This window comes from Mauremys mutica, chromosome 10 (assembly GCF_020497125.1).
Source record: "Mauremys mutica isolate MM-2020 ecotype Southern chromosome 10, ASM2049712v1, whole genome shotgun sequence".
Lineage (NCBI taxonomy): Eukaryota > Metazoa > Chordata > Testudines > Geoemydidae > Mauremys > Mauremys mutica.
This window is the reverse complement of record NC_059081.1, coordinates 8,401,985-8,420,362: the sequence shown is the minus strand read 5'-3', so window position 1 is coordinate 8,420,362 and position 18,378 is coordinate 8,401,985. Positions and strand designations below refer to the sequence as shown.

The following is an 18,378-nucleotide window of genomic DNA, read 5'->3' as shown; positions in this document are numbered from 1 at the left end:
CCTTTGTAGTTTAAGGAATAACTCCACTGCCACTCATGACGTGTTGGTCAGAGCAAGCAGCATACTGGTCAACAGTTCAGGAGCCATTCCTGCAGCCCGAAGAGGCAGGGCGCGCGGTACACAAACGACTGAAAGATCACACCAAATGTGGACAGAAGCACAGGGATTGCTGGGATGTGAAGCAATGCATCATGGGGCACTGGGACAGGACCCAGGATGCCCCGTGACCCACTCTGCCTTCTGTGGCAAAGTTCCTCCTCTCCTCTAGTAGGTCCTGCGCTTATTGGCGGATTTCCTCCCCTCAGTGGTCTTCCCCTTGGATGAAACCCACAGTCTGGATCACCTCCTCCTATGTCTGATTAGGAGTAGCGAGGCTTGGGGGGAACCCGGGCCCGCCCTCTACTCCGGGTTCCAGCCCAGGGCCCTGTGAATTGCAGCAGTCTCTATAGCGTTACTTGTAACTGCTGCTTGACCGCTACAGCTCCCTGGGCTACTTCCCCATAGCCTCCTTCAAACACCTTTCTTATCCTCACCATAGGATCCTCCTGGTGTCTGATATTGCTTGATTGTATGGTGTTTCCTCAATCCTCCAGTAGTACACCCTCTCAGTTCTTAGTTCCTTATGTCTCTGGCTCCCAGCTCCTCATACGCCCTTCCTTCCTCTGGCTCCTTCTCCTTGACTGGAGTGAGCTCCCCTTTTTATACCAGGTGCCCTGATTAGCCTGCCCTGATTGGCTGCAGGTGCTCCAATCAATGTAGCTCTCTCCAGTGCCTTCTAGAAAGTTCTTAATTGGCCCCAGGTGCCCTGATTAGCCTGCCCTGATTGGCTGCAGGTGCTCCAATCAATGTAGCTCTCTCCAGTGCCTTCTAGAAAGTTCTTAATTGGCCCCAGGTGCCTTAATTACCCTGGAGCAACTGCCATTTTGGTTCCCATGGTACTAGGGATTTGCTTAGCCTGGGGCTAACATACCTGTTCCTGAGTACTTTCCTGTAGCCATCCGGCCTTGCTCCATCACACTTCCCACAACTCTTAGTGGCAGAAGAGAAAGAGGTGCTCTGTGGGATAGCTGCTAAGAGTGCCCCAAGTGTGAACACGCTATGGCGCAGGCAGCTGACAGTGTGAACACACAACAGCGGTTTCCCTTCAACACTCTCCGAGCGGCGCTGTAACTCCCGGTGCTGTAACTCTGCCAGTGTAGACATGCCCTTAGTTACATTAGAGTAATCAGACTGTGTAGTACCTCCAGTTGGTGGGTCATTCATAGGTTAAGTATGCCAAAAGCTGTAACTCAATACACACTCTTAATGAGAGACACACAAGTCTTGACTTTGCATGAAGCACAAGGCCAAAGCTGAAATGCCTCTACCATACAAGAATTATCTATATGCTCTGCAATCACAGTGCATTCTAAAGCAGTTTTAGAACATGCTTGAAGAAGTTAACTTTACATGTTAGGCAGATATCTTTTGTACCATGAGACATCGTTTATAGCAGAAGGATAGAACATACAAACTGTCAGAAAGCTATAGTTTAGGATTTATGCTTTAATCAACTTAGTTCATTAAAGCAGGTGCTGGTTCAGGAGGAAGAATGATTTTAAAAATGCCATTAAAGGAAAGTATCAGCACAGCCCAAGTTAAAGTATTCAATCTCTCTTTTTTCTTTTCTTTTTTTTTTATAAAAAAAGAAAACAAAAGCTAGAGTACATTAATACTTTTAAAATATTTTATATAAGTTTATGGCCTTATCACTATAGTGGTCTCACTACGATCAAATGGGATTATCTCTGTTCTATCTTGCTGTCCTGCAGACTCCATTTTATAGATATCTATTTTTTTTAATTTATCCACATATATTCCATCAGTGCTTTGGAATCTTAAGCCGATATACAGAAATTCAGTACTCCTTTAAGGGTGAACTCAATCTCCTGTGTCAGACCCTAGAACTAACATCTTTGTAAGACAGTCAACAACATGAATTCTGTTGTCTGACAGTTGGATGGCATCCAGTTTCTCTTTCCATAATATTGTTGATACTAAATCAGCTAGGAATCCTTCAGAGACAGCCTCTATCAAAAGACTCCCCACTAACACCAATATATGTCCTGCTCAATGGCAAATATGCAAGCTAAGCCAATTATCCTCAGGGCCCTTGTCCCCACACCTATATTTTAAACAGTATATAGTAGGAGATACTAAGTTCCATTGCTTTTTATAGCCATGTAACAACTGTGACAGTCCCAGATGACTCATGGATTCCAAGAAGCTGCTTTCCTTATATCTTATTCTACATCAGATTGTTACATTGGCAGCTCTCTCTTTGATAATTACAATACTTGAAAAACTTATGAAGGTGTAGTCATCTAGTCTTTCCAGAAAGAGCTTCATTACATGGATACAACAGATAATCTTAATTAGCCAACATGGATCCCCAAATTTGGGTAATGAAAGAAAACCTCCTTTAAGTGCAGGCATTAAAATGCTGGGATATGTAGGTAACATCTACCCTTGACACAGGGCCAGCTCCAGCTTTTTTGCCGCCCCAAGCAGCGAAGCCCAAAAAAAAAAAGAGAGATAAAGCCGCGATTGGCGGCACTTCGGCGGCAGCTCAACCGCGCCGCTTCATTCTTCGGCAGCAAGTCCTTTGCTCCGACATGGACTGAGGGACCCACTGCCGAACTGCCACCGAAGACCTGGACCTGCCGCCACTTTCCATTGGCCACCCCAAGCACCTGCTTCATTCGCTGGTGCCTGGAGCCGGCCCTGCCTTGACAGACAAAGTAAATTTTCTTCCTCTAGTCAAGAAATTTACAACACAGTTAATGAATTGACTACACTGTTTTACTTTTTACCCAGCTCTTGAATTTTACTGGAACTATTCCATGATTGCACCCAAAAATAGATCAGTTAGTTATTTTACACTTTCTGAATTAAACTGGAGCATTAAAAAGCACGCAATATATATTCAGTCAGTGCATTTCCCCACCCTGAATGCAAGCCAGATTTCTTTAGAAATCATGTGCTGAAATATAGATGACTGAATCTTTCTCTAAGCAGGGGTGCCATTAAAATTCAACAAAATATAGAACTGATAACAGCAGGCATTTACTTATGGAAACAGATTCATAAGAAATCAAAACACTAGAAAATCTTCCATTCCCTCTGTTATAATAGTTAATCATCCAAGACATCAAATAATAGATGTGACTAAGTTATGAGCAGCAGTTTCAGAGTATAATCTTGAAAGGAAATTACAACAGCCTATGAAAACTACAGTCATACAACGTATCCAGAATAGATTTGATACAGGTCTGAAGGACGATTCCATATTTAAGCATCAATTCAGACTTTATTAGCATAGTCACCAGAGGTATTTTTAGGATCTGTTTGTCATCTCACACGGTCTTTAATATGAGCAATTCTAAGTCACTGTTCTTTGATCTGCTTTCTTGGATCTGGAAGTGCATCTTTATGTGGTATGAATTATATAACAGATGTATATACATCCTTTTGTAATCTACAAGATTCACATCTGAGGAATGTCTGAATTCAATACTACTAAACTTTCATTTAGCGTCTCACCCACAGACGTCAAAGTAATTTACAAAAGGAGGGCAAGTACAATTAGCCCTATTTTACAGATGGACAAACTCGGTCTCCTGACCACCTCCCATAAGTTCTCCTCGCTGAAGTACTCCCTCTCCAGACTCATCCTTCAGTGGAGGTGATAGAATTGATGTTGTACATGTCCCTTTTGGAACAGCAATGAAGCCAGACTTCCAGCACCAGGTATTCCAGGTGATCCGCATAGGGCCTGTGCTTGGAGGCTCTGTGCCTTGACATCAATTCCTGAACCCCGTTCCTCCTTACAGTTCTCTAGCAACATAGCCATAATAGAGCCTTGTTACCACCAACTCCCCAAATTACAGATGTACATAGACTAGTGCTATGAGAAATTAATATGTACTTCAAAGATGTGGTTTTAATCAAACGAGATTTTATAAACTCTCTTGGAATTTCACTTTAATAACCCTATACCTATATGTGCACATCATTAGAGTAATTTATTTTCATTAGCTTAAAAAGCCCTAAGAGTTGCATGTAGGTGAGTTCTAGATTTTCTATATGTATTCATATTATAACATAAATTGAGTTGAGAATATAGTTTCAGATATTCTGTGGATTGTATACGTCTGTAAGAAGCACTAGGACATTGTCATTAACATGTTGACTAACCACAATTTACCAGGTTACTCCAAATTCAGTTACATTTTTCCCCACCCACACAGAAGTTACAAAACAAATTTTAATGACTGATATACTGCAATTACTCTTCCAGTACAGTTATTTATCACGGTCTCAGTAAACAGAGCTGCCATTAATTTACAAGTCAAGAATTGGTGATTAGTAGCCTTATCAACACTTGACGATTCCCTGTTCTGTTCATTCCCTCCGGGGCACCTGGCACTGGCCACTATCGGAAGACAGGATACTGGGCTAGATGGACCTTTGGTCTGACCCAGTATGGCTGCTCTTATCACTTAAATAGAAATGAGAGACAACTTAGTTCTTGAAGTGTAACATTTCTGGTTTGATATGTTGTACTGTGATTATTCAACATATATACATATAGTGAAAGCTACTAAAATTTAATGAGGGTCTTGATGCCCGCATTGTTTTAGCATGCGAGGGTGCCTGGTATTGATCCCGATTTATTTAAATCTTATTTTAGTGAATGGATATTCAGAGAAGTTCAATGGCTATTAGCCAAGATGGTTAGGGACACAACCCCATGCTCTGGGAACCCCTAAACCTCCAACTGCCAGATGCTTCTACTGGACAACAGGGGTTGGATGACTCCATAATTGCCCTGCTCTGTTCATTCCCTCTGAAGCATTTGGCTGCCAGAAGACATGATACTGAGCTAGACTGACAATCAGTCTGACCCAGTATCACCATTTTTATGTTCTTAGACATATTCAGACAGACAAAAAATACTTAGACAAGTTAGAGGTCTTCAAGTCACCAGGGACTAATGAAATACATCCTAAACTGATTGACTGATGAGGTATCTGAGCCATTAGCAATTATCTTTGAAAAGTCATGTACGGTGGGAGAGATTCCAGAGGCCTGGGAAAGGGCAAATACAGTGCCCATCTATAAAAAGGGAAAGTAACAGTCAGCATAGATTTGTCAAGAACAAATCATGTCAAACCAACTTAATAGCTCTCTTTGACAAAGTAACAAGCCTTGTGAATAAGGGGGGGAAGCAGTAGATGTGGTATATCTTGATTTTAGTAAGGCTTTTGATGCTGTCTCACATAACTCTCTCAAACAAACTAGGGAAATACAAACTAGATGGAGATATTGATAAGATGGATGTATACCTGATTGGAAAACCGTTCCCAGAAAATAGTTTTCAGTCATTCACAGTCGAGTTGGAAAGGCATATTGAGTGCAGTCCCGTAGGGATCAGTTCTGGGTCCGGTTCTGTTCAATGTCTCTCTCAATTATTTAGATAATAGGATAGAGAATACACTTATAAAGTTTGCAGACAATACCAAGTTATGCTTGGAGGATAGGATAAAATTCAAAATGATCTGGACAAACTGGAGAAATGGTCTGAAAAAAAAACAGGATGAAATTCAATAAGGACAAATGCAAAGTACTCCACTTAAGAATGAACAATTAATTGCACACATACAAAATGGGAAATGACGACCTAGGAAGGAGTACTACAGGAAGGGATCTGGAGGTCATAGTGTATCACCAGCTAAATATGAGGCAACAGCAAAACACTGCAAAAAAAAAAAACTCCATCATTCTGGGATGTATTAGGAGGAGTGATGTAAGCAAGACACACGAAGTAATTCTTCCACTCTACTCCGCGCTGAATCGGACTCAACTGGAGTACTGTCTCCATTTCTGGGCGCCACATTTCAGGAAAGATGTGGACAAATTGCAGAAAGTTTAGAGAAGAGCAACAAACATGATTCAAGGTGGAAAAAAACATGACCTAAGAGGGAAGATTGAAAAAATTGGCTTTGTTTAGTCTGGAGAAGAAAAGACGGGGCGGGGGGAGGGGGCAGGATAACACTTTTCAAGTACATAAAAGGTTGTTACAAGGAGGAGGGAGAAAAATTATTCTCCTTAACCTCTGAGGATAGGATAAGAAGCAATGGGCTTAAATTGCAGCCAGGGCAGTTTAGGTTGGACATTAGGAAAAAAACTTTCCTAACTGTCAGGGTGGATAAGCACTGGAATACAGGGAGGTTGTGGAATCTCTAACATTGGACATTTTTAAGAGCAGGTTAGATAAACGCCTCTCAGGGATGGTCTAGATAATACTTAGTCCTGCCATGAGTGCAGGGGACTGGACTAGATAACCTTTTGAGGTCCTTTCCAGTCTTACAAGTCTATGATTCTAATGATAGTTTTGCAATTTGACTTATTCTACAGGTATTAGGTTCATTCACATAACTTCTCTCTCAATTCCATGATATTTATCAACATTAAATGACTTGAGCATGATTCACTCACTCTACTACTGATTGTGGGACCTGAGACAAATCACCATCTCTACCTCACTCATCCTATCTGTGAAACAGGGATCACAGAGGTGATGCAAGAATAGTTAGTGATTATTTCAAAGGGCTTGAACCACAAATAGCACTGGTATTACGGGGCAAGATTCTCTAGTTCATTCTAGAAGTAAAAAGGGGCCAGAAAGCAGACATATGTAGTCTGCTAAGGATTCCTTTGGCATGGGGGAGAATTCTGCTGATGGTCCCAGCACACCAAGTTTCTACATCACCCTCCGCTTCTCTCTCTCTCTCTCACACACACACACACCCTAGACCTGGGTGCAGCACAAGGGACATTTTGGGGTGGCAGAAGTAGGCTACTGTCTAGGTATCCTCAACTGGCACAGTCCCCTGGGGACCACTGCCAGCTGCCACAGCTTACATCCACAAGTCTGCCCTAAGAATCACAGAGTGGGACCAAGCTCCCTGATGGGCCTACCTCATGCTCCACTACGTCAAGCAGAAACTCAGTGCAGCATCAAATGCTGGCTATCATCTTACTCTGCAGACATACTTGGATTTATTTTTCTTCCAACCAATGCAAAGGAAACACTTTCATGTAAATGTTCTAAACTAAAAAAACCCTGAAACATTAATGTTCATTATTAACCAATATCTATGTTCACTCTGTCACTTTATTTGGCTGCAATGTTTTTTAAGTTCTCCGTTCAGAAGCATATTAAATGGAACACTGGGAACTGCTTTTAAACAGTTCAGGAACACTGTTAAACACCTACTCAGACCTACCTATTGCATGGAGCTTTCGTTATTTAAGTCCCACCATCCAGTGGTAATATGTATTCATGCTGTGTATTTCCAAGCTATTGCTTCCATATTACTTTCCAGGAGAACATGATCATGAAAAACTGAATGTTTCCACTTTTTAAAATGCAGATGTTTGGAGCTAGGGTTTTTGCCTATTACATCTGTCACTTGTGATATACATCTTCAGATAATCAAGAAGGGTAAATTTAGTAAATTACTTAAAGCTAAATTGAACAAACGCATTTGAAATCTCATTTTTCTACCTTGGAAGTTGCCCAAATTAACTGACTCCTATTTGTTTTATGGGAAGTAAAGTACACCGCTAACTCGATATAACGCCACCCAATATAATACGAATTTGGATATAATGCGGTAACGCAGTGCTCCGCGGGAGGAGGGCAGGGCTGCACACTCTGGTGGATCAAAGCAAGTTCAATATAACACGGTTTCACCTATAACGGGATAAGGTTTTTTGGCTCCCAAGGACATGTTATATTGAGGTAGAGGTATATTAAGATTTCTAGTTTGAATATTGCTACAAAAGTATCAAGTTTACTTAAGAGATAGTATCAGTGAAATATAAAATCACCAAAAAATAATCTCCTGCTGCTAAATAAAACCAAGAGTGATTTATTTGGAGTCATTATAGTTTCACAGTAAATGCAAATCATGTATTTAGGTGAGCACTCATTACATTGCATTAGTTAAAAACATATTTTGGGGTATGCACTCTTTTGGAAATGCTGCTGTTTTAAACCTTAAAGGCTCTGATACATTCCATAGGAAAAAAATTTCAATTTTTAACAGCTAAAGATCACTGGATTAATGTTCATGCACTAAAATTAATAAATTCATACATGCTTTATTTGTATTAAATGCATTTTTGGAAGTGAGCTGGTGGTGTACTTGGGGTGCATGGAAAGTGGGAGGGAGGGGTTCTTTCAAAAAAATAGCTGTAGGTAGTCTTCAAAGCTTTTATCTAAGTTTCTACGCAGAGCAATATTTTACATCAGTGCTACTTTTTTGAAATCTAATATGCATGGTTATAATATTAAAACCCCCAAACTAATGCATCATGACCAACATTATTCTAATAAAGACACTTAGAACCTAGGTGGCACTTCGGAGGTAAAAAAGTTTGGAACTGATGTTCCTACAAAGTTTCACAGATTGTTACTCCCTGAATACTTCTACCTGCACAGTACAATGGCTTTGTGACAGTAATCCAATGAGATACAATATTAAACATCAAGGAAGACTAGATACCTCAAGTAGAGATTTTACAATAAAAGCAACCAGTCCATGACAACAATATCTTAATAGAAGTTACTTCATAATTTCTCTATCCTTCCAAGTTAAATTATAAGGGCACATACCACTGTGGTTTCCTTACACTAGATTTCTCATGTAACTAAGGTCAAAAAGTGGGACAACCAACTGAAGTGGCTTTTAATGACCAGTATTTTTTCTACTAGATATCAGAGTTGATTAAGCATTTGATCTCTACCTAAAAAGCCACAAGAGGAAAGGTTCCCAAGATACTATGAGAAAGGCATAAAGATGAAGGGCAAAACTGCTCACTTTACTCACATGATTGTCCAAAGGTGATCAATGGGACTACTCGTGCAAGTAAAGTGAGCAGTATTAGGCCTAAATTGTGCTCCCATAAGCACGGGCCTTCTAGCTCCATGCTACTTAGTCCCCTAAAGCTTCCCACCTATCTGTACAGGCTCAAAAGTTGTATATTTTGTTAGAAAATCTAATTTGGTCAAAAGGCAGTCTGAAACAAATAGGAGAGATCAGATGGAGCATAGTGCCTTAGAGTGGAAGAGAAAAACAAAGCAATGTCCTATCAATATTATGCTTTTGGAAGACGCATTTCTGGTAATCCCATAAGGATACATACATAGTCAAATACTTTTGCTGAGTAATAAACAAGAGAGTGAAGTTGCTGGGAGAGTCAACTGACCATCAAAAAGTCCTGTTGTCGGGGTAACTGGATAAGTGAGGAATTCTCATTAATTTAGAGTGGGCTCTTGCAGTAAGCTAAAAGCTTAACAGCAGCAAAATAGGACAGTGGGGAAGAGTCTCTTGCTGTAGCAGAAATACTCATAGGAAGCCAGTTTTAAAAGAGATGGGGGGATGAACATATTTCCAAAGGGTTTCATTATAAAAATATTTGTTAAGAGATAACCTGAAAGCATCTTACCTATCTCCATCATCACAATGAAGTGACATTATTGAAATCTTGATTTCTTTTTAGCGTAAATGGTCACATCAGACCACATTGTACACTGACATCCCAAGAATGCCACTGCAGCCTGCAGTTTACAGAGTTTTCCCTTAGGGTGGCAGATTCCACCTGCTTATACTTTCTAATCCCATCCCTGAAAATTTATCCCACTTTTCAATTTGGTCTGAAATAGCATCAGATAGATAAATAAATAAAATAAAAAAACAAAATGGTCATTTTTATGATTCTTCACCAAATCCTCATATTTGAGGAGCATGGAAACCAATTCCTGCTTTGTCTTTATCCTTCCTTAAAATCTTGGGGAGGAAGCTCCTTCTTCTGATCACTGGAAGTGAGAGTTTAAAGTCACAGAAGTACACTGAATTACACTGTATTTTGATGAATAATCTGTTTTCAGACTGATGGGCTTACTCTGATTTACATCAGAGAGGCATTTAGCCCCATGTTTTTCAACTTACCACCACCTTAGTGTCAATCATGTAGTAACGTCATTAGTGGGGAGTGATATAATACTATGTACTGTACATACGTGCATTTTAGAAGGTTACTGAAAGCCCAGCCTGGGACCTAAAATCTGTAATAAATCAATGCATTTTTTTTCCTCCCCGACCGCCAAAGTATCTCATAACCCACTAACCTGAATCCTGAAAACTGTACTGGGACTGTGACCTCTATTATACAAGATAAAATCCTAGTTTACTGCAACACACACACGAGTGTGGAGTTTAAAGCAAGATTAAGATTAAATTGGTGTGGTTACATGGTGTGGTTATATTGGATTGCTGCTATTCTCTAGTTCTGTTTGGAAATCAGTTGTATTTTTAGTTAATATCAAAGGCACTTAAAGATTACCTATCCATGTGCTCTTGACATTTAAATCCAAATAAAAAATACTCAACTCATTTAATACCAGAATTATTTCTGTCACTTATGTACTGTACTTCTATATAGTTTTGATTTTTGAGTTACTAGCTTTTATGGATCCAGGTTCAGATACATTGTTCTCAATCACACACTAGAGGGGATTTTTGGGGTTTGTTTTGGTAATATTCCCTAGCATAGACATTTCCCTTAGAGAGGGAGGAACTTTTCTGTGTTTAACATCAGTAGTTTTCAATTTAGTGCTGTTTACAAGCATTTCATTCATTGCCACTCCAACCCCCAAAAGCCCTTGTATTCCATTTCTTTAATCCTGCAAAATCCAAAGGCCTTTAAGAGAACAGATATTTGAGGAGGATCACAAGTTTGACACAGAAACTGGTTTGATGAAAACTAGTTATTAGGCAATCATTTATTAGTTTCAAAAGCACCTCTATCTGGCCTTTGTTAGTACAAGTCTAGCTCTGCCCTAGGCAGGTAGGACACAGAACCAGGGAAATCACAATGTGTTTAATCAAAACAAGCAATCTGAGAATCACTGAGTAACTCAGTAACGCTGTTATATTTAAGGATCCAAAAAAGTTTTTACTGAAACCCTAATATTTAGGAGATTACTATTCTGCAACACTTGGTCCAAAATTCAGTAGAGTCAGTACAAGAACGGTCTGAAATGCTTTGATTCTTATGTTTTGAGCTACCATCCCAAATTTCCTTTAATTCAGAGATGAGGTGGACTGGTTTTAGCACATTTACCAGTGGACAGGTGTTCCCATTCAAAAGCCATCTCAACTGCCCCCCTTGTTCGCAGATTCACATATGCCAAGATCTGAATCGACGTGGAACCTGAACTATGCTCTCACCCCTGGAAGCTGTTCTTACTGGTCAAGATTGAGACACAATAACATTACAGTATTTAGCGTTTAGTGCTCAAAAATGTTTACAGCCTTCTCTAGTTTAGCTCACAACACCCACATGAAATAGATGTTGTTATTCCCATTTAATGGTAGTGTAAGATCACATGCTTCACCAAATGCCACAGAGGACATTAGAACCAGGATTAGAATTCTATTCCCAGTCTGTTTTTTTTACTTAGACCACTCTGTGTCCTGTTTGCACAGCATCTCCTCTGCACTGTCTGGCTAGAGTGCAAGTCTCACAAAGAAGGGACAATTTTTATGCAGCATTTCACATAGCAATGAGACCACAGACTCTCAAACAAATGATTGCAGCATATTGCTTTCATTTGAAAGACTGGTCTCTTCACAAAGAGAAAGTACAATGTAGATAGCAGAATCAACATTTCAGCCATGAAATGCCACTTAGATGTACATGTAAGTAATCATCCATTGAGATATACCAGTTCATTACTGCCTTGCACAGAACTGAAGTGCCTGTAGCTGACTGTTCTTTTAAGCACTCAGTACAGTAACTCCTCACTTAACGTTGTAGTTATGGTCCTGAAAAATGCGACTAAGCAAAACGATGTTAAGCGAATCCAATTTCCCCATACAAATTAATGTAAATGAGGGGGTTAGGTTCCAGGGAAATTTTTATTTATATATATATACATATACACACACACACACAAAGTTTTAAACAAACAAGTTAATACTGGTACATAGTGATGATGATTGTGAAGCTTCATTGAAGTGGAGGAGTCAGAGGGTGGGCTATTTCCCTTACTGCTAAATGATGAACTAGCAATTGGCTGAGCCCTCAAGGGTTAACTCTCTCACTCTGCAAGGCAGCAGGAAGGGAGGGGCATATGCACATTTCCCTCAAGTACACTGCCTTGTTAATTAGATCAGTTTGCTGAGACTCCATCCTTGCAACTCTGAGCATTTCATAGACTGTCAGGGTTGGAAGGGACCTCAGGAGGTCATCTAGGTCCAACCCCCTGCTCAACGCAGGACTGATCCCCAACTAAATCCCCAAAAAGCCCCCTCAAGGGTTGAACTCACTTCCCTGGGTTTAGCAGGCCAATGTTCAAACCACTGAGCTATCCTGAGCCCTGTTCTATGGAAGATGGGGTAAGCGGGGTACAGGAGTAGGGGGGACACCCTGACATTAGCCCCCCTCTTCCTTCCCTCCCCCCGGCACAGCAAGCAGGAGTCTCGGGGAGCAGTTCCAAGCAGAGGGCAGGAGCAGCACATGGCAGTGGGGGGAGGGACACTGCTGAACTGCAGGCAGCTGCTGCACAGGGAACTTAGGGGAGCGGGGAGCTAATAGGGGCCTGCTGGTCCACCCTGGTTCCAAGCCCCCACCAGCTAGCTGCAAGGGGCTGCTCTTCCTGCAAGCAGTAGACAAAGCAGGTGGCTGCCAAACAACATTAGAAGGGAGCATTACACAACTTTAAACAAGCATGTTCCCTAATTGATCAGCAATGTAACAACGAAACAACGTTAACTGGGACAACTTTAAGTGAGGAGTTACTGTACACCTGAACTGATGTTAAAAGTCTGACATATCAATTAGCAAATGAAATACACAAAAAAAGGTACTGTCAGGTCAAATTATGCTCCAAACTGGGATTTTGTAAAAAATAATCTTTTACAAAATCCAAGACTAGTAGAAATGCAAATTTTTTATTCCCATAGAAAATATTTAAAAAAATTCCCCTGCTGTACGCATGAAACAAACATGCTATTGTATGAGAAATTTAAGTTGATAAGATAATACTTAGAGGGAAAAGTGTGAAACTGACCTATTTTCATTGTAAAAGAAGAGAAATATAGAAAGTATTAAAAACTAATAACAAAGGGTAAATTAGATTTAATTAGTTTAAATAGTCCAAGGTATTATTTGTAATACAGGTAAGTAAATATTCAGTCAACTCTCATTAAATATTTAAAACAATAAGAAGAGGCAAGCAACTGTCTTTACAGGAATTTATGTCATAAATGCCTTGTTTGTGCTAATGATTCCCTTTATGATCGTGATAGATGATCATGATTCAGGATTACAAATTGTTTACATCAATGCTGTCCTTGACCAATCCAGCACAAATGAATAAAGTGGAAAGTAAATATTGTCTTCCATATGGTATTATCATAAGGAAAACAGATTTGGAATTGTTGCACTTCAGTCTTCTAACACCATTATTCAGGGCCGGTCCACACTAACACTGTAAATCGATCTAAGTTACTCTAGTTCCAGGGTGGATAAAAATCAATGATTTAAAGAAAGAAAGAAAGAAATAACTTTTAAAAAATTGCATTTTTTTCTTTAAATTGGATTTTTTTGATAAAAGGTTTTTTCCTCAAAAAGCATATCTAAATATAGTTTTAATTAAGATACATTATGGCTCAAAGATATCTCATCATAGAATAAGGATTGTAAATTCTAATTCTATAGTATGAGACAATATATTCATGTAATGTTTAAGAAAAGGTTTGTAAATGAGTTCCAATAGTTCATGGATTAGGGACCCAATCTTATGCAGTTCCAGGGGCTTCTGTATAGATTATTTAGGTTAATCTTTCTATCTACCCAATGGGACTCAGTGCTCAGTCAAGAAGATACCATCAGAGATGCTTAGTTTTGCAGTTCTCAAACTGTGGAATGTGCGTCTCCAGAGAGAACATGCTTGTTATTTAAAAACATTTTTGCTGTTAAAGAAATAAATAATACATAGAGGTGAGAAATAACAGACCTCAACCCTACTGTCCCTCTGCAAAGTCAATCCCTTACCCCTCTCTAAAAGTGCAAAGTTTCAAAAAGCTCAATGAATAGAAGATTGTTGGGGACGGAATAGATCTTGACAAGGAGAAGAAGTCTGGATATAAATGTGAGAAGGGAGGGACAGGCAGTAGAAACAAAAGTTAAACTGTTTGAGCAGCATGTTCCAAAAGTCTTGAGGTCTTTCTGAGTGTAGCCTTCATTGATTTGAGATATACCATACCATTCTCTCACTAGAAGGGAAACCTTATAATGGCAGCAAGCCATAAAAGAGAGCCAGTTTGGGAATAAGAATTATTCAAGAAATATATGTTTGCTAATGACGTTTTAAAGAACGTCACACCAGTGAACTGGTGGAAGTCACTTAAGCACTTCAGACTGTTGAAGTAATAATCTCACTTTAACAGCAGTAGCTTCTTCTGCCAGTGTACAAAGAATATTTTCTTCCTTTGGACAAATTCATTCCAAATTGAGAAATTGTTTGGGACCTGAAAAAGCAGGAAAGCTTGTTTTTCTCTTCCAGATTATGAACAAACAGGAAAATGAATGTGAAGACGACTGAGTCAGCTACAGAATCCAGTATTTTAAGTTTTAAGCTGATGTGGCTGACAGTCGATTTTTTAAAAAAAATTTCATTTAAGTATTTTAGTTAAAAACAATTTAATAAAAACAAACCTGATTTTAAAAAACTAGATTGTTTAACTAAATTCAAATATTCATATGCTTGTTTTGTTAAAATATTATAGGTTTGCTGTTGAAGAAAAAAAATCCAGAATACCTAACGTTGTTGTTTTAGTTAAATAAAACAATTTAAATGTCTGTCTGGTGATGCTCTCCTCCTGATACAGCATGGGAAGAAAATCCTCCAAATGTTAATGATTAACCTGTTGAATTGGAGATAGTTCACCTCCCAGTAACTTCATAAATATCTGCTTCAATTACTAAACAATCATTCATTTTCTGATATAGCTGTAAAAGTAATCTGAAAAGTTTTCAAAATAAATCACTTAAAATATATAGTGTGTATCTTCTAAAAATGAAACCTTCATCTATTTCTGAGTTGTGAAGAATATGTATTAAGGTTATAACAACCAACAAAAATGCACTTTTATGTAGAACTCCATGATTAAATCGAGTCTTCCTGACTAATGATTTAAATAATAATTTAAATCATTAATCTGATTTAAATCAAATCCATCCTGGCTAGTTCAGTTACATAAATTACATAACTGAAGTCCATGTAACTTGGTGCGGTGTAGACACTGCTGTAAGTCAACTTATATTGACGGGAAACACTCTCCTGTCAACATAGCTTCTGCCACTCAGGAAAGTAGAGTATAGACATCAACAGGAGAGCACTCTCCCATCAATTTAGCATGTCTTCAGCAGACCCACTAAATCGACACCGCTGCATTGATCCCAGCAATGCAAATTTAGCCGGTAATGTAGACAGCCTCATTTATCAGCTAAGAAAGGTAGTCAATCCATCTACAGAAATATCTACAATTACAATCCAGTCTGCACCTCTTAGTCCCTCCTACAGCTTTAACTACCGATATATTGAAAATTTAAGAGAACATCAGACAGTGTGCTTCCTGAATACAGTCAATCTCCAAAATTTCAGAATACTAGTCACATAACTTCCCAAACTTCTGGTGAAGGGGAAAAAATTAGGCCTTTCTCACAGTAGCAGATGCTTAAGGAGCAGGAAATATTAAACAAAAACCCCACGTGACCTTTGTGCATTTTTGCAGTAAGGATCTAAAATCTGGGCTTTAAATTAGAAAGATCAGGAATGGTCCTAAACACTTGTTGAATCTGTATGCCCCCCTTCCACCACCCAAACATACATGACCCAAAAAGGAAGCAGGGCACAGATGCTGACTTTCCAAAGTTCCAGGGGGTGCTTGACCCCTGGTTCTGCCTCATACCCTGCCCCTCACCCACCCCTTCCTCCAAGGCCCCACGCCCAACCCCACCTTTTACTGCCCTTGGTCCACCCAGCCCTGCCACTTCCCACCCAGTTCTGCCCCCTCCACCAAGTGCACTGCATCCTCACTCCTCCCCCAGCCTCCTGCACACTGCCAAACAGCTAATTACAGTGGGTGGGAGGCACGGGGAAGGAGGGGAGGTGCTGATCTTTGGGGCCTGCTGGTAGGTGTGAAGCAGGGTGACCAGATGTCCCGATTTTATAGGGACAGTCCCGATATTCAGGGCTTTTTCTTATATGGGCACCTATTACCCCCGACCCCCTGTCCCGATTTTTCATACTTGCTGTCTGGTCACTCTAGTGGGAAGTGCTGTGGGGGCAGGTGGGAGGTGATAAGAGGGCTGCTGGTAGTTGCTCAGCACCCACCATTTTTTCCCCATGTGGGTGGCTCCAGCCCCAGAGGACCCACAGAATCGGTGCCTATTAAGCAGGGCTTGACTATATCTATTTTAATTCTTGCAAGTGGCCCCATAGGACCTCAGGTCCCACCCCTTGGAAAAAAGGTAAAATCTAGCCTAACCTCCCCCTTAAATTGCATAATTTGGCTGGTTAGTTTGCCCCATATCTCACTCTCCCCTTTATAGTAACACTATATTTGGGCACTGCCTTTTCCTCTTTCAACATCTATACTCAAAGGTTTCAGAGAGAAAAAAAGCATATTTACAAATCTGCAACAGGTAAAGAGAACCCAGCCATGTAAGACAAGGTACTTCAGGGATGTCCAACTCAGGCAAGGACGATACCATCTCAAACTCCCACATCTTGCCCAGTTGCCCAGCAAGTGTTTTCTCTTGCCTACCCACAGCAGTTTGGGAAAAATAAAGCTCTCTGCACACATCAGGGTGGGGGTGGCAGCCTAAAACACAACCCACAATTCCCAGGGGACTCAAATGAAGCAGCATCGGTCATTAAAGTGCCGTGTCGTATTCATAAACATGTGGCAGAAAGACAACCTCACCCCAAACTCTGAATTTCATACGGGCCCAAGGGACACAGGTTCTCCGAATTAAACTGAGGGTGCAACCTCCTATACATGCACAAAGGTCATCCCCATCTGAATTCCAGACAGGGTATGGCAGTGGTTCTCAAACTTTTGTACTGGTGACCCCTTTCACATAAAAGCAGCAGAGTCTCCTGTGGCACCTTATAGACTAACAGACGTTTTGCAGCATGAGCTTTCGTGGGTGAATACCCACTTCTTTGGATGCAAGTCTTTCACATAGCAAGCCTCTGAGTGTGACCTCCCCCCTTATAAATTAAAAACACTTTTTATATATATTTACATATATTTAACACCAATATAAACGCTGAAGGCAAAGCGGAGTTTGGGTTGGAGGCTGACCGCTCGCGTACCCCCATGTAATAGCCTCCCGACCCCCTCAGGGGTCCCACCCCCCAGTTTGAGAACCCCTAGGGTATGGTATCAAAGGGCCCCATTCCGAAGCACAGGGACAGCCCCAAACACACATGCCGGGCGGGGGGGGGGGGGGGGATTTCCAGCCAATGACTTCCCCAAAGGTGCCTGTCTGACACAGGAGAGCAGACCAGATGATCGCAAGGGTCCCGTCTGGCGCTGGACTCTATGAAACTCTGACTCTTCGGAAGCAGAGCCGTACTTCCAGCCCCCCCCTTCAGCTCCGGCTGGCTGGGCAGGGCGCCCCAGCTCACCCCCACACACAGGCTGCCCCCAGACTCCTTCCGGCCAGCAATGCCCCCCACGGTGGGGAGGGTCCGGCACGGGCCCGTACCCCAGAGCGCAGCTGGGGCCCCTGCCCCCGGGGCACTCTGCGGGCAGGGAAAGCCGCCCCCACCCGAGGGCAAGGGGGGGACCCCTCCTGCGGGCAGCCAATGCGCGGCGGTGGCGGGCTCAGGAACTCTGCATGAGACCCCCCCCCACACACACACACACTGGAGAGGGAGCCTGGGCCAGACCCGGCGGAGGGGGGGGTCCCCCTAACCCCCGCGGGGAGCAGCCGCTGGGTCCGGAGCTCCCAGCCCCTGGGGAGTGACAGGGTCCCGGACCCCAGGGAAGCCCCGGCTCCCATGGGCGGGGGGGGGCCCGTCCTGACCCGCCCCTTACCTGGGGCTGACACCCGGCTCCGCCGCGGCTCCGAGCGCCTCCCCGCCCCGCGGAGCTCCCTTGCATTGGGGATCCGCTGCGCGCTCCCGCCGCGGGGCACTTCCGGCCGCGCGCGGCCCCCTCCCTTCGCAGCCGCTCCGCCCAGGGC

At 41.6% G+C, this 18,378-nt stretch overlaps 1 protein-coding gene across 3 annotated transcripts in view; it reads right to left on the bottom strand.

The window, feature by feature from the left end:
• The window catches only part of RALB (RAS like proto-oncogene B), a 77,743-nt gene that overhangs the window by 31,238 nt on the left and 28,127 nt on the right, over positions 1-18,378 (bottom strand). Inside the window, exon 1 of one of the 3 annotated variants that reach the window (XM_045032042.1) lies at positions 18,231-18,371. The exons of 1 other annotated variant lie outside the window; for it this stretch is intronic. The gene's annotated coding sequence lies outside the window, so the exon portion shown is untranslated. Of the gene's footprint in view, positions 1-5,387; positions 5,410-18,230; positions 18,372-18,378 lie in introns of those variants that run through there. One more of the 3 variants, XM_045032045.1, reaches the window with a different exon arrangement.